The 22,352-nt window shown below is 46.8% G+C and overlaps 1 long non-coding RNA gene across 1 annotated transcript in view; it reads right to left on the bottom strand.

Annotated features, from left to right (window-relative positions):
* The window catches only part of LOC141089035 (uncharacterized), an 84,657-nt gene extending 62,623 nt beyond the window's left edge, over positions 1-22,034 (bottom strand). Inside the window, exon 1 of the long non-coding RNA XR_012232152.1 lies at positions 21,923-22,034. This is a non-coding gene — a long non-coding RNA (uncharacterized lncRNA). The remainder of the gene's footprint in view (positions 1-21,922) is intronic.
* Between the last annotated feature and the right edge of the window lie 318 nt (positions 22,035-22,352).

Genomic DNA, 22,352 nt, shown 5'->3' with positions numbered 1-22,352 from the left:
TACTAAGCAGGAGGTTCCTGTGCCAGAAAGCACTGCCAAGGACCAGCAGACATTGCTGGAACTCGGATACCGAAAAGGAGGCACCTAAGCCAAAGGCACTGCCAAGGACCAGCTGACAGTACTGGAACCCAGATGGGTAGCAGAAGGTACCCATGAACAACAAAGTTTCAAGGCCGCGAGCCGGCTGCAGTTACCGAAACCCACAGTCCTACAGGGGGTGCTTGTCCTATTGGCACTGCGGAACCAGCCTTTATTGCCAGATCCCGCAGCCCACATAGGAAGCACCTAAACTGCAGGCACCATAGAGTCGGCTAACCCGACTGCAACATGACAGGACAACGTATTGGTTGCAAAGTGATGTTGACACTACCTGGAAACAGCTGGCATGCTGGAACCAGGCTGGTTAGGAGGGAGTACCCGTGCCAAAGACACTGCCAAGAACCAGCTGATGGTGCTGGAACCCGGATGGGTAGCAGAAGCTACAAGAGCCAATGGAACTACCGAGGACCAGCTGACAGTGCTGGAACTCGGAGGGGCAGCAGAAGGAACAGCAGCCAATGGCACTATCGAGGACCAGTTGAAGGTACTGGAACCCGGTTACTAAGCAGGAGGTACCTGTGCCAGAAAGCACTACCAAGGACCAGCAGACGTTACTGGAACTCGGATACCGAAAAGGAGGCACGTAAGCCAAAGGCACTGCCGAGAACCAGCTGACGGTACTGGAACCCGGATGTGTAGCAGAAGGTACCCATGAAAAACAAAGTTGCAAGGCCGCGAGACTGCCGCAGTTACTGAAACCCAACAGTCCTACAGGGGGTGCTTGTCCTATTGGCACTATGGAGCCAGCCTTTATTGCCAGATCCCGCAGCCCACATAGGAAGCACCTAAACTGCAGCCACCATAGAGTCGGCTAACCCAACCGCAACACCATAGGACAAAGTTTTGGAGGCAAAGTGACATTGACGCTACCCGGAAACAGCTGGCGTGCTAGAACCAGGCTGGGCAGGAGGGAGTACCCATGCCAAAGACACTGCCAGGAACCAGCTGGCGGTGCTGGAACCCAGGGTAATTACTACAAACAGAGTGGAGACAGAGGCCTAATTGGAGCAAGTTTAAAATCTGTAGTTGTGTGAGTGTGGATAGAGCAGGAGAAATTGCCGGACACACAGCTGGGGATCAGCTGACATTACTGAACCCCAATAACACTGGAGCATATGTTGATTTTGCAGATGGCACTTCTGAGCAACAACTGGCGGTGTTGGAGCCCAGGGTCAATCAGGGTGTAGGCTGAGGCCTAATTGGAGCAAGTTTAATATCTGATGTTGTGTCAATGTGGAGGGAGCAGGAGACATTGCCGGACACACAGAAGGGGAGCAGCTGGCGTTACTGAACCCCACTAACACAGGAGCTTGTGTTTTTCTCTGTGCAGACGGCACTTCTGAACAGCAACTGGCTGTGTTAGAGCCCAGGTATTACAGTTTAGATGGTAGAAACATGAACACAACAGGAGACCTGGATACTGTTGCCTACCAATTATTTAATCTGGAAGAGGACTGGCAAATTCCGGTGAGATCCAGGCCTTGTTCATTTTCAGAAAAGTAAGCCGGTGAACGTTATCGGAGGATAGTCGCATGCGACGGTCTGTTAGTACACCACCTGCAGCACTAAAGATGCGTTCCGATAATACACTAGCAGCAGGGCAAGCCAGCACCTCCAATGCATACTGGCTAAGCTCTGGCCATGTATCCAGCTTAGAGACCCAAAACTTGAAGGGGGAAGAGCCGTCTGGGAGTACACTGAGAGGGCAAGACATGTAGTCTGTCACCATCTGACGGAAACGTTGCCTCCTGCTGACTGGAGCCGTCTGTGATGGTGTAGACATTTGTGGCGGGGACACAAAGCTTTGCCACATTTGGGCCATACTGGTCTTGCCTTGTGCTGAGGCGCTGCTTCTGCTCCCTCTTTGTGTAGAGCTTCATCCACAACCTCGACGCACAGAGCTGCTTTGTAAAGCACTAGCAGCACTGCTCTCGGGTGGAATGGAGAACATGATGGAATGCACCAGTGTGTCTTGGTACTCCCGTATTTTACGCTCCCGGTTCAACGGTGTTATGAGGCTTTGTAAGTTGTCCCGGTAGCGAGGATCTAGGAGGGTGTACACCCAATAATCAGCCGTGTTGAGAATGTGGGTGATGCGGCGGTCGTTTCTCAGGCAGTGCAGCATGAAATCATCCATGTGCTGCAGACTCCCAACTGGCCAAGAAACGCTGTCCCCTGCTTGAGCCATCATCTCTGCCTGCTCTGCATCACCCCACCCTTGCTCTACATACTGACTACTAGAGCATTGTGTACCTCCCTCCTCTGGAGAGATGTCTTCCTCCTCCATTGACTCCTCCTCATCCTCCTCACAAAATGTCCCCTGCCTAGGCCTTTGTGAGGAACCACGTTGCGCAGACTGTCCAGAAGCAGATGTCATTTGTAACTCTTCATCCTCCACCTCTCCCACAACCTCCTCCGTTAGTGCTTGCAGTGTTTTTTGAAGCAGGAAGATAAGGGGGACAGTCATGCTGACTAGTGCATCATCTGCACTCGCCATCCGCGTGGAATCATCGAAGGCACGCAAAACGTGGCAGATGTCCTTCATAGAAGCCCACTCAGTGGTGGTGAAGTGTGAATGGCGCGCAGTGCGACTTGTTTGCGCCTGATGCAACCGGTACTCCTTTACTGCTGCCTGCTGCTCACACAACCGCTCCAACATATGTAACGTTGAATTCCACCTGGTGGGTAGGTCACATATGACGTGATGTTCCAGAAGGCGGAATCGGCGCTGCAGAGCTACAATGCACAATCTTGCCATGCTGGAACGCTGCAAGTGAGCGCACTCTATGATTACCTTGTGCAGCAGTGCATCAAGATCTGGATAGTCCTTCAAAAAACTCTGCATGACCAAGTTGAGCACATGTGCCAGACATGGGATGTGAGTGAGGTTGCCTAGGCCCAGCTGCCACCAGATTTCGGCCATTGTCACACACTTCCAAGCCTGGCTGGAGATTCGCTGGCACAAACCACACGTCGCTCTCCTGCTTGATGGCATTCCAGAGCTCCTGCGCTGTGTGGCTTTGATTCCCCAAAGAAATTAATTTCAGTACGGCCTGTTGATGTTTGGCCACGGCTGTGCTCATATCGGTCGTAACAGGTAAGCGTTGAAGGGTCCATGTGGAGGTAGACCATGACGGTTCTTGCAGCGCTGATTCAGAGGAAGTGGAGTATGAGGAGGAGTCAATGTGTACAGACTGGATTCCTGCAATCCTTGGAGTTGACAGAACACGTACAGCGCCACTCTCAAGATCTGTAACCGGCTCCACAACATTTACCCAATTGGCAGTGAGGGAAAGGTATCGTCCATGTCCATGGTTACCGGTCCACGCATCAGTGGTCAGGTGGACCATGCTACTGATGGCATTTAGTAGCGCATGTTTGATTTTTCCCTCCACATACTTTTGCAGGGTAGAGATGGCTTGCCTGCTGAAATAAAAGTGGCTGGGCACGTTGTATTGTGGGACTGCCAATGCCATGAAGTTACGGAAGGTGTCAGTCTCCACCAGCCTGAATGAAAGCATTTCAAGGGACAGTAGTTTTGCAATGCCAGCATTCAGAGCCTGTGCTCGGGGATGGTTTGCCAAGTATAGCTGCCTTTTCTCCCATGCCTGTGCTACTGATGGCTGTAGAGTGGCCTGGGAGTGTGAGGATGACAGGGAACATGGTGCTGTGGGTGGAATTACACTGGGTCTCTGTACAACAGTGCCAGAGGTTCTTGCATGGCGATCCTGTGAGGAAGCTGAACCAGCTGTGTGTGAGCTGGAGGAAAAGGCTACAACACGAGCTGAAGAGGTGGTAGGTGGTGCTGTAGGTTGGCCTACGTATTCAGTGTGTCTTTGTAACTCCACCACGTGCTTGGTCTGCATATGTTTCCACATATTTGTGGTATTGATATTGCTGACACTTTTCCCTCTTTTGACTTTCTGATTACACAGCTTGTATTTGACAAAGCAAATGTCATCTGTAACTGTGTCAAAAAAGGACCACGCACTGCAAGTCCTGTGAGCGGCCATTTTGGGTTTTGGAAGAGGAATGCTCCTAATGGGTGCCGAAGTGGAGGCTACAAGCAACCAAGTCTGCCCCCTCCCTCTCCCTCCTGTTTTGGCCGTTCGGGGAATCTCTTCCTCAGAGCTGCTCCCACGACCTTCCTGTTCCTCACGCCATAGTGGGTCAAGGACCTTATCATCTACACTCCCCTCTTCAAACACCTGCTTCTCCTAGGTAGTCTCGCCAGCACAGTATGCACCAGAAAGTGGCACCTGAGTCTCATCATCAGATGCGTACTGAGGTGTGCTGACCATAGGCACTGGCCCACCCGCCTCTTCAGATTCAGAGGGACAAAGCTGTTGTGCATTACTGCATACTCCCTCTTCTTCACATTCTAGAATGCTGCTTGGCTGGCCCCCTCTTTCCAAGCCAAGAGATTCAGAGAACAGAAGTAGAGATGGCTCCTGTCCAGGGCTCTCTGACTGCCTGGGCAATTTGGCAGGTGGTGAAGAGACAGATGGTTGCTCTTCAGTGCTCTGGACCTGAGAGGATGTGGAAGTAATTGAAGTCGATGCGTTAGCTGCCATCCATCTGACAATGGCTTCAATTTGTTCCTCCCGCAGCAGTGGGGAACGGCGAGCTCCTACAAAGCTGTGCATAAAGGACTGTTCCCTGGGAAAACTGGGGGATGCTGAGTCACTGGTGCCCGAGGCAGGCACAGAATCCCCACGTCCTCTCCCTGCTGAAACTCCACGCCCACGACCACGTGCCTTACTCCCTGCCTTCTTCTTCTTGGTAGACTGATAAAGATAGGCAGAAAAGTACTAAGGTCTTAGTGTGCTTATTCCTGAACAGCTGCTAACAGGTATAAGAAACACTAATTTTGTAAAGTGTGGACTGCACTTTAATGTGAGCTAATGTGGCCTACACAACTGTAAAGGGGAGTGTTTGGTGAACTTTATTTACGTGTTTTTTTTCACAAAAAAAAAAAAAAAAGGATGTGACCAAAGATGTAAAAGCGATAGTATCACAAACTTTTTGTAGCTATTACAATGCAGGAAGGTAACCTACAATGCAATAGATGAGGCTACAAAAAATAGGCTAATACTAATCTGGCTGGGGCTGCAGGGCGCAAGCCAGCAGAAACGCTCCTCTATCTACTCCTATATAGTGTTTGCAGCCAATCTAGCTGGATACAGATGGAAGCACAATAATAGGAGAAATTCAGGAAAAATAAGCAGCACTACAGCAAAAAAGGACAATGTATGAGGCAGTGATGCACGCTGAGCGGACTACAACCAGAGGTGGCTGCAGAACACACTACAGCCTGAGCTGCACTCACACACAGAGACCTCACAGACAGCCTTGAACAGTGCAGAGAACTGTGCACTAGCACTGAAAGGCTGCAGAAAGGCTCCGCTATCTACTCCTATATAGTGTTTGCAACCAATGTAGATGGATACGGATGGAAGCACACTAATAGGAGAAATCAGGAAAAATGAGCAGCAATAAAACAAAAAAAGGACTATGTATGTGGCAGTGACGCACGGTGAGCGGACTACAACCAGAGGTGGCTGCAGAACACACTACAGCGTGAGCTGCACTCACACACAGACCTTGCAGACAGCTGTGAACAGCGCTGCAAGGCAAAAGAAAGCTACAGCGGTTGATAAAGTAGCCTGGGTAAAGCACTATATAGAAAATCGCTATCTCTAACTGTCCCTCAGAGTCTGAACAGCAGCGTCCTGTCCCTAACTGAATTCACAGCAGAGTGAACCCAAAATGGCGGCGGCGGCTTTTATAGTGCATCATGACATCATTTCAGCAGCCAATCACAGCCATGCCATTAGTTAACATGCCTACATGCCTAACAGGATGTGCCCACACTTCTTAGGATTCCTCATTGGGTGATTGAAATCAAACTAGCTCATAGCATTATGGGAACTTCCGATTCCAGTATTCGATATGCAAAAATTATCGGAACTCAGTATCGGAATTCCGATACCGCAAATATCAGCCGATACCCGATATTTGCAGTATCAGAATGCTCAACACTAGTCACCACACAAGACAGCGGTGCTGCCACTAAAAAAATTGCCCTGAGGTTTAAGGTGAGATTATGCACCCCAGTCACCACACAAGACAGCGGTGCCGCCATTAAAAATTGCCCTGAGGTTTAAGGTGAGATTATGCACCCCAGTCACCACACAAGACAGCGGTGCTGCTATTAAAAAGTTGCCCTGAGGTTTAAGGTGAGATTATGCACCCCAGTCAACACACAAGACAGCGATGCTGCCACTAAAAAATTGCCCTGAGGTTTATGGCGAGATTATGCACTCCAGTCAACACACAAGACAGCGATGCTGGCTGCATGTCAGTGGTGCAGTACCGTGCGTGCGTCCTATTCGCTGTCAACACAGCACCGCAACAGCACAAAAAAATTGCCCTGAGGTTTAAGGTGAGATTTTGCACCCCAGTCACCACACAAGACAGCGGTGCTGGCTGTGTGTCAGTTGTGCAGTACCGTGCGTGCATCCTATTCGCTGTGAACACAGCACCACGACAGCACAAAAAAATTGCCCTGCAGGGGTAAATGAGACCCCAAAAATAGCTGAGAAAACTGTCACTACCCAGTCCCTGACCTTATACTTTCAGCTCTGAAAAGAGCTTTTGGGTTTTACAGAGGATTTCTGGATGATTTGCAGAAACAAACACAACTCTCCCTAGCAGCTGCTCACACTCTCCCTACACTAGCTGTGTTCTGCATGCAATGTGCAGAAAATGGTGGTGGCAGGGCTTAGATAGAGCCAGGCTATGACTCATAGGCTATGACGCTGGGCGGCCAGCCAATCATAATGCCACCCACAACCAAGAAGGCTGGGGCATTACTGTGATTGGCAACTGTTGGGTGGGAGAGCCAAGTAGTGCGAGGCGAGTAGTGAAATACTCGCTATGTTCCGAGTACCGCGAGTACTTCACTACTCGCCGAGTACTGAATACCCACAATTATGCTCATTCATCCCTAGTCAATATCCTTGGCCCCTTACCAGCCTGAGAATACCAGCCCCCATCTCTCAGCTTGAGCTTGGCTGGTTGTCAAAAATGAGGGGGACCCATGCCATTTTTTAAATGTTTATTTTGTTCCGTGTTGTCTGACCTTTCAAAAATATGCTTATGGGCTTCAGTCCAGCAGTTGGATTACACAATAGTCTCTTGTAAGATCACATGATCACTTGCTCTAGTGCAGGCATTCTGAAAAGGTCAAAAAGGCAGTAGGTCATGTGCCCTCTCATACGTGACCCATAAATCAGCTACAGGATATTAAGTGTCTTGAGGCTGGGGTGATTAATTGTTCAGAGGAGCCATATGATAGATCATGACTGTTGTGGAAGACCAAACCAATAAGATGAAATGAAGTCTGCTCAATATTAATATTAACATGTTAATAATAATGTTATAATTTTTATTTTATATTAATTTTAATTTGTGTCACTTAATATGAAGTACAATTAAGTCTATTTACTTGCTGCTGCTAATATGTGTTACAATAGGGCTAATTGTAATGTGTATTCTTATCATTTGCAGAAAATCAAAGCCAAACAATTTGCTGCTTTTTATAAAGTTTATAAATCATAATGCTCTTTTTATTCAGTGATTGTTCTTCATCAGCTCTAGCCAGACAGAATTATGCTCAGAACAAAGTGGAAAAAAGGTCCAGCTTCACAAAAAGTCCAATTTATTGTATAAAATATAGTCCAGAAACAGTAAAATTTACATGAGTAACAAACAGGCTACGCATTTCGAACGAAAACCTTGTTCTTTTTCAGAGCTCTTGTTACAGCGCAGGCGCCGGGATTCAAATCAAGAGGAGGCAGCGACGCACGGGGTATCATGATGGACAGATCGTGGGCGGTGCTGAGGCACCGGACAGGTATGATTGACGGATGGTAGGCGGCTGATAGAGAGGGACACATCATACCTGTGGGACACATTACAGGTATGAGGAGCTAATTATAAAAGTCAATATTTTGGCATTACTGAGGGTCAGAAAAAGAAGAGTCACCTTCACAGAATGCAGCCTTAGTGCTGCTGAAGGTGGCTCTTTAACTGAAAAACGCCCTGGGGGGGTGACAGGTTCCCTTTAAAATCCTTCAATAGAGATGGGCAGACACATGGATGTTCGGTGCCAGCAGGTTTGGCCAAACAGTTGCAAAAAGTTTTGATTTGGGTACCAGAACAGTACCTGAACCAGAGCCCGGACCCCACTCCCTTGTATGGGGGGCCTGAACATCCAGTGTATACCACATTGTCATGTGCATGACTGTGTGGCAAACACTTTTCCTGATCGGCGGTAAAATGATCACTGCCAGTCAGAAAGTCACAGTTCGCATGCTGTCAAAAGACAGAGTGAGCGCGCAACTGTGACCGGAGGTATAAAGCTTACCTCCGATCACTGGTGTCAGCTAATGGGACCACTGCTTCTGGACTACTGGGAGTATTCATCAGCCAGCGCCTGCACTGTAAAAAAACTAAAATAAAAACGCATGGGTTCCCTTTATTTTTGATAGCTAGCCAGGTTGCAACCCTCAACTGTCAGCTCAGCAAGTCTGGTCTTCAAGAATAGAAGGGGTCTCCACTCAGATTTTTTAAATTATTTAAATAAATAATTTTAAAAAATGGCGTGGAGTCACCCTCATTTTTGACAACCAGCCAAGCTAAAGCAGACAGCTTGGGGCTGGTAATCTAAAGCTGGTAAGGAGCCATGGATATTGCTCCTCCAGCCTAAAAATAGCAGCCCACAGAAGCACAGAAAAGTGTTGTGAGCTCATTTTCTCGTTCACCTTTGATGTCCAATTAACTCCCTCTGCTGGTGAAAGGAGGTGGTGAAACTGATTTGGATGGGAGAAACCTGTCACCTGAACAGGTGGATTACGATTGGACATCCGGAATCTCTGAGTGGATATAAGGCAGCTGACGCCCTGTAGTGTTATGAATGAGTCACCGTAGGAGGCAAAAACCGAAATACAAGCTAAGTCCAGAAAACCAGAGAAGTTGGCAACTATCAGATTGCAGACCCCTGAACCTATCAACACAACTAGCAGTAGCCGTGGGGGGTTCCTACGATGCCCTAGACCCCTCGATCACAGCCGGAGAATTAAATAGGCCTAAAGAAAGAAAGGGGAAATCTAAACTGCCCCAGAGCAGACCCCAAAGCAATAGGCAGCCCCCAACATATAATGACGGTGAAGCAAGATGAAAACACTAACACAGACAGAAAGATCGACTGAGCAAAGACGGGGCCCAAAACTACCTAGATAGGAAAGGACAGGAAGGCTGCGGTCTGCAATCTGCCAAAACCCTATCAAAGACATAAGCCAACAAGCTGATATGAAAAAAGGCCCTGAAGCAGCTAGGCTTCAAAAACTAAATCAGCACTCAGGTATTTTCAGAAGACAGAGCTAAAGGAATTCAGCACACCCCAGCAGGGAATGGCAGAAATCCAGAAAAACAAAGCAAAACAAAGTCAAAGCACAAATGCAAAAGGCCGAGCAGCAAACTTCGCTTTAGAGGAGCAGGAATTCAGACTGGTCCCCAAGGATCCCACAGAGAAATCACCGCAGGGCAGAAGGGCGTCGGCAGCCTTATATCCAGTCAGTAACTCCACTCAGCCAGTCATCATCATCAGCCTCAGGTGTTTGATAATCAGGCTCACTACCTTTCTTTACCAGAAGAGGGAGTTCCTCGGGCCTCAGTAATGAAGGGGAAAATGAACTCACAACACTGTAGGGTTGCTGGTGATTTCTCTGCTCTGAGCTCTGGCCTCCAGTTCAGTTCCTGTCTTCTAAAATTAAGTTTTGATCTGTTATTGTTCCATGAGATTTTGTCTGATTTGCTTAGTTTTGTGTTCTGCCAGCCCCGGCTGGGGCTCTGCTGAATTTCCATTTTTGTCCCTGATCGGTTAAATCTCTTTTGCTCTGTCTTCGGAGTATATCGGAGTGCTGATATGGAGATTTTAAAGTCTAGTGACTTCAGGGACATTTTTACTATCAGACGTGTTGGGACATTTTTGGTAGGGTTTTTGCGGATTGCAGCCAGCATCTTTTCTGTCCTTTCCTATCTAGATAGTTGGGCCCCATCATTTGCTCTGCCTGTCTTTCTGTCTGTGTTTGTGTTTTCATCTGTTTTCACCGACAATACATGTCGGGGGTTGTCTATTGCTTTGGGGTCTGCTCTGGGGCAGTTTAGATTTCCCCTTTCTTTCTTTAGGCTTATTTAGTTCTTCGGCTGTGAAGAGGCATCTAGGACCACCGTAGGAGCGCTCCACGGCTACTGTTAGTTGTTGTGAATAGGATCAGGGGTCTGCAATCTGCTAGCTACCAACCTCTCCGATTTTCTGGACTTAGCTTGCATTTTTGTTTTTTCCTCCTCCAGTGACTCATTCATAACAGAAAAGGTGCATCTATTACATGCACCAATTCTGGAGCTTTCCAGGCTCTTCCAACTTGCCCTGTAGGGGTGGCAAGTGGGGTTCATATTTGTGTGGTTGACGTCACCTTTGTATTGTCAGGTGACATCAAGCCCATGGCTTAGTAATGTAGTGGGACAAAATGCCAGACAGGCGAGGGATATTATTGTTTTTCATTTATGTTCTATTACAGGAGACGACAGATTCAATGGAATGTGAGTATGGTTTAATTAAGAATCAATAAAGGAGTCTGTGTCATTCTTTAAATTAAAATACTTTATTCTGGCTGTATGGTTATTTACAATATAACTATAGGATTTGTAACAGATAGGCATCTTATAGACCGCACCTCACACAGTATGATGGCCACCACATCTCTCTTGACATTTTATAGTGCTTATAGGGTATCACACCACACATGGTATTATGGTTCTCACAGAACCTTTCATATGGTATGACAGATGTCACAGACCCCTGTTGTGAACTCTCTCAATTTGACTTCTGAGTCGGGGCTCCCTCTGGTGGTTACAGTGGATAGTGCAGCTGGCCGAAGTCTGCCACCTGATGACGATGATTGGAAATCAGAGGTTACTGACTGGAGTATTTGAGTGAGCAGGCTTCCTTCATTGGCTGCTGGTGATTAGATGCTTTCTGCGCATTCTGAGGTCCGCTGTCTCCTGCCTGATCCTGCATTTTTCAGTTAAGTTGTTTATTTGCTAATCCTTTGCATCTGATCTGGTTTTGCCTCTTTCTGCTTTGCTGTGAGGGTTCAGCGTGCTCCCTGCTGGGGCAGTGCTGGACCCCGCTCCATATGTTACAGCTTGTGTCAGTTTGTTCAGTCCCCTGTTATATTAGTCTCTTTTGTTTTGCTGCCAGTTCATACCAGAATGCTGATATAGTGGGGGAGAGGTCGTTAGACCTCAGTGTTTTTTGTACATCAGACGTGTTGGATTTTTTAGGGTTTTTGCATGATTGCAGACAGTGTCTTTCCTTTCTAGTCAGTTTGGGCCCCATCATTTGCTCAGTCTATTTTCTGCCTGCGTTTGTGTCTCATCTTGTCTCACTGACAATATATGTTTGGGGGCTATCTATTCCTTTGGGGTTCTACTCTGGGACAGTTTAGATATCACCTTTCTTGCTTTATGCTTAGTTAGCACTCCGGCTGTGCCGAGGCATCGTAGGTACGCCCCACGGCTACTGCTAGTTGTGTTGTTAGGATTAGGGGTCTGCAATCCGCTAAGTTATCAACCTTTCTGGTTTCCTGGGGGCATAGTCTATTCCTGCCATCCTCCTCGGTGACCAGTTCATAACAGACTCACAGTAGGATGATTCTCACACCCCCCCATATAGAGTATGATTTCCCCACAGCTCCCCACACAGTATGATGGCCACCACAGCAGCCTAAATGGTATGATGCTGCCACACATTCACCTCACAAGTAACTGAAAAATGAAAAAAAATAAGAACAAATAACGTACTCTTCTTTCCACAGCGCTACGTTTTTTGTCTTTGATGTGTGCACGGAGGCTGCACACACCAGATGCGATGTAGTGACATCTTCGAGTCTGTTTTATGGGTCTCACAGGCTGAATGGTGGAAGATTAAGTTGGTGTCTCCTTCCTCCACCATTATATTTAACACTATCTACATCCTAGGGATGCACATAGCTGTAAAATCAGGATGTCCTGTGTGTCCATATAGGAAAATAAAAAAGAGTAATATTTCCATTAGGCATATATTCCAAACATTGCCATGTGTTTTACGTCATGGTAAAGACAGATTAGTTTGAGCATTAGTATGACCACCCATATAGCCAAGATTGTGATCCTGTCTGTCGTAGAATTGCATATGATACCAGTTACCCATTATTTAGTATAAATCAAAGACCCCTACCTAATTCCATAAAGATATTTTTAAAGGAATTTTGTTAAGGTGTAACATTGATGGCCAATTAAATCTTTGTCGTCAAAAAGTGAGCCAGCCAGAAATAGACGGCCTCCTAGGTCAGCCATTGTGAAAGGTACTTGAAAGAACATTTGCTGGTGAATCAGTTTCACAACTTTTACATTCCATTCCTTAAATAAGAGAAAAGTAGAGAATAAGAAATAAAACACATCTTTTGCAATAAAACAGTTATTTAATTTAGAGCCCATGATTTTTTGAAATGTGAAATCTCTTGACATTAATGGAAATGGAAAAATGTAACCTGAATGGTAACTATATTTAATGAGGCAAAGGGATAATTTTTATTTAGTATAATTACACAGAAAGAGTGGCAATTAAAGGGCTACCTGCCAAAGTTACGATATGGCATCATGAATTAACTTGAAATGCTTCATCGTTATAGAGTTATGCATTCACAGACATACACGTATTGCCTGCTGGGTAAGAAAGTAGAGCTTAAAAGATGAGCTTTGCTTGTAAACTGGTTTGCTCTTACATTTTCCTCATTTAGTAGAGTCTATTGTAAACCTTTAGATGTACAGTTATACTTTTTTCAGCCTTAAAAGATCAATCCACATTTCATTTTAATGACCAAAAATCTTTTTTTTGCCTTTTCAGGAGTCATAATTTTTTGGTATTTTGTCATTGGCCTAGGTGTATATTTTTTGCAGGAGGAATTGTATTTGTCAGTGAAAAAATCATATTCATTTTATATCACCATATGTTTAACATTTGGCCATAAACAAAGCTGTGTGAGGGTTAATTTTGCGTGACAAGATGTAGTTTTCAGTTTTACCATTGTCTGGTACATCCAAATTTTTGGTCACTTTTTGTAAGGTGGAATGAACAAAAAAACTGCAAGTCAGGATATTTTTTAAACTCTTGCCATTGTTCAATATAATTGGCAGGTTAACTGTACTGTGAGTCGATACAAAAATGACAGTATCACATTTAGATAGATTTGTTACTACTATTACTATTTTGTCTCTATATTTTAAGACACATATATATTTTGTTTCCAGAGACAAAGTTATGTAGGCATTTATTTTTTTGCAGGACAAACTAGATTTTGCTGGTGTTATTTATGTGTATTTTTTATTGGTGCTACTTTTGGGTAATACTTTTTAGATCTCTTTTTGTAGGAGTGATGATCAAACAACAATTCTTCAATTCTGACATTATTTTTGCATTTCTAATGCAATGTTCAACAGGCAGGTTAAATAATCATATAATTTATAGTATGGGTAAATACTAGAGTTGAGCGACTTTTGGTTTTTTAGGGTCGAGTTTCGTTTCGTGAAACCCGACTTTTCCAAAAGTCGGGTCGAGCAAGATCGTCCGATTATAGGGAAAAGTCGGGGTCGTCCCGAAACACGAAACCCAATGTAAGTCAATGGGGAATAAAAGTCGGCAGTGAGAGGAGGACAAGAAACACACCTACAGTGCCCATTTGAATGCCAAAAGCATCAATTCTTCTTACTTAAGCTTGTCAACCTTAATTAACTTCATAATACAAGTTACGCACTGAAAAAAGGGGGTTATTTGGCTAAAGTTGTGGGGGGGGAGGGCTGGCTCCAGGTTTTCATGTGCCCTGGGCGAAAGAGCGCCCCTTTAACACATACCACAACTCATCATGCTTCGATACGGCAGAGAAATAGCGGTATAGTACAATGAAAAATACTGCACTTTTTACATCTCATGACGAGGCCCATCTATTTCTCCATACAGAATCATTGGTCCCATATAATGTTTGAAACAGTATATGATGAGCTCCACATAATGCTACAGTATATGTTGGTCCCCATGGATGAAGCTCCACTGTCTTATGGGCCCAAATAATGCTCCAAACATAATGGGCCCCATTTCTAATGCTCTAGTGTATAATGGGCCCTGTAAATGCTGCTCCAGTGTCTGATGTCCACCTTTGGAATGTTCCAGTGTATGGTGGGCCCCATCTATCATTCTCCAGAGTATAGTGCTCCCCAAAAATTGCTGTCCCAACATTGAAAACAATCAAATAAGTCTCCTCGCTAGGGAATCCCTGTACTAGTCTGGACTCCTCGTCGTCCCCATCTTCCATCTCACTGCACAGTATGTCAACATTGCAAGTGCTGTGATCCTGAGCAAGCAGGGGGGGCCCACTCGTTGGCGACGGCCCTGGCACAGGGCCCAAGATAGTACGGTGGTGTGTCTGATGGCGGGTGGGCCGAACCTGCACTTTCATCTGCAGCTTCCTCTTTGTCAACGTGTAAGATGGAACTGTATATGGGAAGGGTAACCTGAGTTTCATCAGGGTCAGATTCAGGCCGTGTAGCGTGCGAGGGGAATGTAGTGGTCTGGGTCAATGTACCAGCAGATTCATCGAGCAGTGGCTGGGCATCAGTGCACTTGTGTCGCCCCCAGGAGTACGGTCGCCACAGTGGCATTACCTTCCTCCTAGGGAGTGTGATGTCATGCTTGAGAGCAACGAAGGATCTCTCTAGCAGGTTAACTGATTGGGCGGCATTATTCCCACGAGTCATGACCCTCCAAACAGCGTTCATGAAGGCAATGTGTTTGTTTTACGTGGGCAGTATGGTTGCAAAGCTGAACCTTAAAGGAATGTCCAGAAGGGCACCACCAGGAGTGGAGCCTATGGTTAAATTCGACTCCACCTGGGAAACCTCAACCATGCCAGCTACAGAACAGATGCACACATTGCAAGCTTAATTCCGTTAACGAATGAGACTCCGTCATGCCCCGCGGTCCGAGTCCGGCTTACTAGAGGGACACGTGAGGCTCTGGCACATGAGATTGGCCAATAACTGGTGTGTCATGCCCTTACATGTCCGTGGCTGCATGTGCGCTACTCTGAAAAGGCCAGCGTTTGTCGCTTACAGGTGCAGATAACCCGCTGAACAACGTTAGTGATGGGGATCACTGATTACAATTATTACCCGCGAACGATGATTTCCCAGTAAGTGCAGGTCAACCGCAGTTCCGGAATTAGGCCTAACCGTCATTCCTGAAAAAATTAAAAACTTACGTGTGCAAACCACAGGTGCTGTAGCTTGCTTAACAGCTCGCCAGCCGTTCTCACGCCCAGTATGGATTACACGTGATTGCACAAAGGTGAGAAAGGGTACCGTATCCCCGGATAACATGTATGGATAGCGTACACATTCAAAATATATGTCTATACATCAGGAGGCAGGCTCAGACGGTGTTAGGCCCAGTATGGATTGCACGTGATTGCACAAAGGTTAGAAAGGGTACCGTATCCCCGGATAACATGTATGGATAGCGTACACAATCAAAATATATGTCTATACATCAGGAGGCAGGCTCAGACGGTGTTAGGCCCAGTATGGATTGCACGTGATTGCACAAAGGTTAGAAAGGGTACCGTATCCCCGGATAACATGTATGGATAGCGTACACATTCAAAATATATGTCTATACATCAGGAGGCAGGCTCAGACGGTGTTAGGCCCAGTATGGATTGCACGTGATTGCACAAAGGTTAGAAAGGGTACCGTTTCCCCGGATAATATGTATGGATAGCGTACACATTCAAAATATATGTCTATACATCAGGAGGCAGGCTCAGACGGTGTCAGGCACAGTATGGATTTGACGGCCCAGATTACACAGCGGAGGAGCAGAGAGAGGTAAAGATTGCAAATGCTGGGGCCCTGTCCAAGCAAGGGGGGACCACTCATGGGCGTCGGTACTGGCACTGGGCCCCTCATAGTACAGCGGTGTGTCTGACGGCGGGTGTGCACCACCACCGTCAGAGACACTTGATTGCACTATGAGGGACCCTGTGCCAGTGCCCGCGCCCAAGAGTCGGCCTACCCACCTGTCCAGGGCAACGGCACTTGCACGGTGTCATGCGCTAGGTGGTGACCCCGGCCATGGGGGGGGAGGCAGCACAGTTAGGGAGTTTTAGAAAGTGGCATATGTTGATGTTGGACATTCAGCTGATGCAAAAGGCGAAATAGGTGAAGTCCCAGGAAGAGGTGGACCAAAGCAAGCCATTTTTCTGTCACCCTATGTGTCATCAGGGGAAGGTGTGACAAAATCCTTGGAAACCCATGCATGGTTCATTTTAATGAAGGTTAGATCATCCACATTTTGGGTTGACAGACGGGTCCTTTTTTCTGTCAGGATTGATCCAGCTGCACTGAAGACTCTTTCCGATAGCACACTTGCAGCTGGGCAAGCGAGCTCCTGTAAGGCATATTGGGCCAATTCAGGCCAGGTGTCCAGTTTAGCGGCCCAATAGTCAAAGGGGAATGACCTGTGTGGGAGAACATCGATATGGGAGGAAAAGTAGTTTGTAACCATAGTTGACAACTGCTGTCTCCTGTCACTTTCCATCGATGCAGTATTACCAGTTGTGTGAGCGATATTTGAAAAATCAGTCCACAACATTGTCATGAAACCCCTGTCTCCAACGCCACTTCTGCTGTGTGCACCACGAACACCTCTGCCAAGCTGCCCCCGGCCCGTACGGCTCGTGTGAGAACCATCACCGCTGCTGTGTGCTGGGAATGCCTCAAGCAACCGATTTACCAGAGTTGCTTGTTTATTAGCCAATATTAGGTCAAGGTTCTCCTGTGGCATGATGTTTTGTAATTTGCCTTTATAGCGTGGATCCAGGATGCTGGCCAACCAGTAGTCGTCATCGTTCATCATTTTGGCAATGCGGGGGTCCCTTTTTAGGATGCGCAAGGCATAATCTGACATGTGGGCCAATGTTCCCGGTGTCAATGATGCACTGCGAGTGCTGGTTGGAGGAGCACTTTCTGGCAAATCCACATCCCTCCAGTCACGCACAAACCCTGTACCAGACCTTGCCACACCAACATTTTCACTTGCCCCACGAGATGCATCCTCCTCCCCTAAGTAATCATCCCCATCATCATCCTCCTCCTCCTCTTCTTCCTCCACCTCGTCCAGGAGAGGTCCCTGAGCAGACAATGGCTGAATGTCATCAAGGATTCCCTCCTCCTCTTACTCCTCATCAACATTGGCTGCAGACGCCTGCTCCTTAAGGTGCGTCAAAGTTTGCATGAACAGACGCATAAGTGGGATGCTCATGCTTAGGATGGCGTCGTCTGCGCTTACCAGCCGTGTGCATTCCTCAAAACACTGAAGGACTTTACAGAGGTCTTTCAGCTTCGACCACTGCACACCTGTCAACTCCATGTCTGCTCTCAAAGTGCCTGGCCGTGTATCCTCCCACAAATGCATTATGGCCTGCCTCTGCTCGCACAGCCGCTCCACCATGTGCAGGGTGGAGTTCCACCTTGTTGCAATGTCGATAATGAGGCGGTGGTTGGGAAGGTGGAGCAATCGCTGCAGCTTCTGCATATGAACGGAGTGTACAGGCGACCGGCGGATGTGCGCGCACAGTCTTCGCACCTTCTGGAGCAGGGCTGTTAACTCCGGATAATTTTTGAGGAAGCACTGCACCACCAGGTTCAAGGTGTGAGCCAAGCAAGGTATGTGGCTGAGTTTTGAAAGGGCTATGGCTGCCACAAAATTACGGCCGTTATCACTAACTACCTTGCCTGCCTCAAGATGTACACTGCCCAGCCATGACTCAGTTTGTCGTTTCAAGTACTCGGCCAGTACCTCGGCGGTGTGTCTGTCGCCCAAACACATCATCTGCAATGCAGCCTGCTGACGCTTTCCACTAGCTGCTCGATAGGGGGACACATCGTGTGCAACAGTGGCAGCTGCAGATGGAGTGCTCGTACGACTGCGCTCTGTGGACGAGCTTTCGCTTCTGGAGGAGGAGGAGGGTGGAACGCCTACAGCCAACTGTTTCCTATACCGTGGGCTAGGCAGCACTGTCCCACCACCGCTGTCCCCTGTGGACCCTGCATCCACCACATTAACCCAGTGTGCAGTGATGGACACGTAACGGCCCTGGCCATGCCGACTGGACCATGCATCAGTTGTGAGGTGCACCTTTCCGCTCACTGACTGCTTGAGTGCATGGACAATGCGGTCTTTCACATGATGGTGGAGGGCTGGGATGGCTTTGCGAGAGAAGAAGTGGCGACTGGGTAGGTCATAGCGTGGTACTGCATAGGCCATGAGTTCGCGGAAAGCTGCGCTTTCCACCAACCGAAAGGGCATCATCTCAAACGAGATTAGTTTGGCAATGTGGGCGTTCAAACCCAGTGTACGCGGATGAGAGACTGAGTACTTTCTTGACCTACTCATAGTGTCTGGGAGGGTGAGCTGGACTTGAGAGCTGCATATGGTGGAAGTAACGGTGGACAGGGCGGACTGAGAGAGGGTTGATGATGGTGATGGAGTTGGTGTTCTTTCTGATGGCCTAGAATCAGTCTTTCGTTGATATAACAGTGGGATTCCCTGACTGCTGTGGCATTGCACCGACACCTCAACATTTGCTGCTGTGCTAACCCGTGGGCTTACAGTGGGGGAAACAATGTAGCGTTGCTGACTACCTTCGTTGTGATCAGTTGCACATGTGGCACTTGAGGCTTTGTGTTGTGTCCACGCTTGCAAGTGCATGCTGGTTAAATGTCTAAGCATGCAACTGGTATTCAAATTTTTCAGATTTTTCCCTCGGCTAAAGGTCTTTGCGCACTTCTTACAGATAACCTTGGCCTGATCATGAGGATTTTGTTCAAAAAAGTGCCACACTGCACTCTTCCTACTTTGGCAGACATTTTGCGGCCTAGCACGCTGTGATCTTTTGACCCTCTGGACAAGCTGTCCAGCAACTCTTTTGATGTTTGGAACCTGTCTTTGAAGTGCTCCGGGCCTGCCAGATAACAGCTGTTGCGATGTCGATGTCTGCTGTGGATGCTCCTCATCTGAGCTATTGGAAGCAGCACCCTCTTCCCCCAATGGATGCCAATCTGGGTCAACAACTGGGTCATCCATCACCTCCTCTTCTATGTCATGTGCACCTTCCTCTGTGTCACCGTGTATGGTGGTATAGTGTGCGGGAAGGGGCACCTGAGTCTCATCAGGGTCAGAATCTGGCTCTGTACACTGCGAGGACAATGTAGTGCTCTGAGTGAATGTACCAGCAGAATCATCCATCAGCGGCTGTGCATCAGTGCACTCCATGTCAGATTCATCTTGGCCTGGGTAATTCACCATTTCACTTGATAATCCAGGCATGGTATGTGAAAACAGCTCCATGGAGTAATCAGTAGTATGGCCTGCGTCATCCTTCAATCTTGGTTGGGGTGAAGGACACAAGGAAAGGTGTGGTTCATGAACATGAGCCTCCAATGACGACTCAGTGCTTTTACTTTTTACAACTGAAGAAGAGGAGGCGATAGAGCTGGAGGCTGAGTCAGCAATGTAAGACAAAACTTTTTCCTGATGATCTGGCTTTAAAAGCGGTTTGCCAACTCCTAGAAAACTAAGCGTTCAAGGCCTTATGTAGCCAGACGATGACGCAGGCTCAACACCTCCTGCATTCGGTCCTATTTTGCTCTTGCCACTACCATCAGATCCACCACCAACACCATCATTACCAGCTGCCAACCCCCGCCCAATTCCACGGCCTCTTCCACCAGCCTTCCTCATTTTTGGTAGAAATGTAGACAAAATCCAACAAACTATATAGTAATGTAAAACAAGGTACAAGGTGTCTATAGGACAGGGGAGATTTTGAATTTCTGCAGACACTGGACACTTTTGGATTGTGTGAGGCCCACTGACTAGTATCTGAGCGCTCTGTCACAGGCTCGATGGCAGAGCTGTGACCAAAGTGACTAGAGGATAAGGGAGATTTTGAATTTCTGCACACACTTGTGGACACTGGACACTTATGGATTGTGTGAGGCCCACTGAGTATCTGAGCGCTCTGTCACAGGCAGAAATTGGCTAGTGTATCACAAACTACAAGGTGTATGTAGAATTGGGCAGAATTGGAATCTCCCTAGAGTGCAGATCTGTAAGAACGGAACATGTCCTCGACTTATTCTCACATAGTGACTCACTGATAGCTTCACTGTGGCTGTGATAACAGCCGTTACACGGTACTGTGTGAGGAGCGTACACCGCTGTATGGTGTGAAAAAATGCACGCTCAGTACCTCAGCAGGACAAAAAAAAAAAAAATTGTGATTGCTTTTAAAAAAGCAGTTTGCGGAGCAGTGGGTAAACAGCAATGCAGGAATGTCAGGAAGCCTTAGAAGGCAGCCCAACAACCAACACCACTGATACACCACTATATAGCCTCCCCTTGCACTGCACAGTGACTGGTGTGTTGTACAGGCAAAATCGCTAGCAGCAGAAGCAGTTTTTGGTGTCTTCTTCCCTGCCTAATGCTCTCCCTACAAAATCATCAGCAGCAGCAGCTCTCCCTATTCTGAGATCAGCATGAGTAACATGGCGGTCGGCGTGCACGCCCTTTTATACCCCCTGTGACGCCCCCCAAAGCAAGCCAATCACTTGCATGCCCTTCTGAAAGATGGTGGTGACCCCTGCCTATGTCATCACGTTGCCCACAGTGTCCGTGGATCCTGATTGGCTGAAAAAGAGCGCAAAACAAACTTTTGAAACGCGACTTTGGCGCGTAAGTCGCCGACCTCGTGGCCGACCTCATCCTAGGGTCGGGTTTCGTTTCATGAAACCCGACTTTGCCAAAAGTCGGCGACTTTTGAATTTTTTCGACCCGTTTCGCTCAACTCTAGTAAATACAATTACAGTGAAACCCAAATAAATATCTTTCATCATATTGATTAGAAATAAAGAACCATATATTACTTTATTTTATCTCATTACACTATGTTCACACGTTTTATTTTTGCTTTTTTTTCTACAGGAAAACCTGCTCTCTTGGCAGTAAAGAAGCTGCTAACAAAAAGTAGGGTTTGCTGCATTTTTTTCTGTGTTTTTGCTGCATATTTCAGGATCCCAAAGTTCAGCTTTGCTTCCACCACAGAAGCATGAATACAGGTCACCAATGAAAGGCATATGTGGATCCATAAAACCATTTTTGGAAAATTAAACATTGGGGGTAGGTGAATTGGTTGTGAATAGCTTACCTATGGTATGGGCAGAGCTTTGAGTTTGTAGGACACTGTTCACTTTTCCACCTTGGTCGGCCGATGTTTAATTTGTACACATCACTAATTTAATAAAGCTGGACCAATCCTATTAAATTGTACAAATCCTAAACTGCCATTCTTAAATGCCATGAACATCAAGATATTATGGTTTAAACTTGTGAAAATAAAAAAAGGTGGGAAGCCAGCGCTGCCTATTGTCATGCACATATTGATTTCTAACTGTACTTTAAAATGAGACATTTAGCAAACAATTGATCAATTCTTTGAGCCACTCCGCCACGTCACAGCATTCTCATATGGGGCAGTCCCACTGTGCTATTACAGTGTCCTAAATGTATTAAAAGCAATACTATATTAAATGCAAAATGTACCTGAAGCATTTCTGAATCACTCCCATGGTGCTTGAAAGAGCAAGCACAGATAAAGGTGGACCAGGTCTGGACATGGACATTTCAGATCTGAACTCCACACTGCCAATCCAGCAACCACAGATGAAGGGTGAAATAGGCCCAGACACAGGTGCACAATCAAATAGAGCCTTTTTTAAATTAAACTTGTGAAAAGACACAAAAAATGCTTTTTTTTCACTAAAAACCTCAGCAAAAGCTGATACCTGCATTTTTTGCTGCTTTATTGCACTTACCCATTGCTTTCTATGGGTGAAAAATGCTGAAAAAAACGTTCAAAGGAGTGACATGCTGCATTTTGCTAAAACCAAGGCATTACACAAAATACTGGGTACAAAGAAACTAAGCTGCGTGCATGAGATTTCTGAAATCTCAAACTTTGCAGGAACGGTAA

Source organism: Dendrobates tinctorius, unplaced genomic scaffold, assembly GCF_039654945.1.
Source record: "Dendrobates tinctorius isolate UK_male_01 unplaced genomic scaffold, ASM3965494v1 ptg000043l, whole genome shotgun sequence".
Classification (NCBI taxonomy): Eukaryota; Metazoa; Chordata; class Amphibia; order Anura; family Dendrobatidae; genus Dendrobates; species Dendrobates tinctorius.
Note: the sequence above shows the minus strand (reverse complement) of the source record. Positions and strands in the feature narration are given on the sequence as shown.